Consider the following 1,566-nt stretch of genomic DNA (forward strand, 5'->3'; position numbering starts at 1 on the left):
AATAGATAAATTGTTTTTGTTTGTTTCTAGACTCCTCCCTACTTGATTCCACAAAAGCAGGTAAGCACAACATCCTAAGCACCTGTCACATACGTTAAAGTATAGGTCCATACATATAGTGTAAAGGTGAGCATACAAGTTTGATATAGTATAGAGTTCGAAATAGTTTACGTATAACCAGCATGTAACATGTATAAAGTGAAGGCAAGTAGGTTATCGACAGAGAAATATGCACAGACATGACTGCGAGTTGTAGAATGCGCAACACAAATCCCCACTGGGACACGTGAAGTAAAGCCCTTAACAACCCCTGTCCACGACAGGTGCTGAGTCCAAACTATAATACTATCGTTGTTAAGGTGTCAGGCAACAATCACTGTGTTAACATAACATACAAGCATTCCTCGAATAACACATAGCATGCAATAACGATCAGCGTTTAAATAGTGTTTGCGTTGTGTGTAGATTGTGATTTAGAATAAGTAACGTATGTAACACCCAAAAGTGCGTAAAGCAAAAAGGGTTCGAGTATACTCACAGATTGTGTTTAACAAGTAAATACTCTCTTGGATTGAAGGGAGCGCAGAGAGAGATTAGCCTGAACAGTTAACGATAACATAAACGATAAGCGGCGTCTAAAACGGTGCAAAGTACTAAGTGTCGGATGGTAATTCGATCGGATGGCAATCCGATCGGGTGGCCAGTCGATCGGATGTCAATCCGTTCGGATGGTCATCTGATCGGATGGCCATTCGATTGGATTGACATCTTGTTTCGTAAGGATATGTTTGTGTATGATGGCTTTGAAGTTTTCGTTGTAGCATTTTGAAAACAGAGAAGTATCTCTACCTTTCAGGTCGATCGATCAAACGGTCGTTCGATCGGGTAACGATCCGATTGGTAGGACACTTAGTGAGAACAAGTTCCCAACAGGATTGTTACTCGATCGGATTGCAATCCAATCGGGTGGCAATCCGTTGGTTATTGAACATGTTGAAAATTGTTTAAGTGTTGGAGTTCCAAATGTCACATGGTCGTTCGATCGGATGGCAATCCGTTTGACGTTCAGATCTTTCAAAAGTTGAAATAAAACTTTAAGTGTGGGACCAAGTGTAAGCCGATCGGATGGCTGTTCGATCGGATCTCAATCCGATCGGATGGCTGTTCGATCGGATCTCAATCCGATCGGACAACAATCCTTCCTAACAACCTGATCGTCTTTAGCACTTGATTGTTTTGAAAGTTTTGTAGTTTTGATCGAGACGGTGTCATAACATGCTAAACAACATAAACCCCATCATGACCCAAGTAATCCGATCGTACAGGAATCACCCTAGTCCGATCAGTTAACCTGTTCAAGACGGTTGTTCATGTTTAACCCAAAATCGGTAGTCTCTCTGATTGAAATCAGATCTTGAACCAACACATCACTAAGAAGGAGTAGAAGATCAGAACGAGCTCTGATTCTATCAGTTTTGAGTGCATTGAGTGTAAAAGAGTTGAAAGAAAGTTAGAAAACCATCTTTCAATCCTTTTAACCATGAATATGTGTAGATCTAAGCGAAA

The sequence above is a fragment of the Helianthus annuus genome, chromosome 4 (assembly GCF_002127325.2).
Source record: "Helianthus annuus cultivar XRQ/B chromosome 4, HanXRQr2.0-SUNRISE, whole genome shotgun sequence".
NCBI lineage: Eukaryota > Viridiplantae > Streptophyta > Magnoliopsida > Asterales > Asteraceae > Helianthus > Helianthus annuus.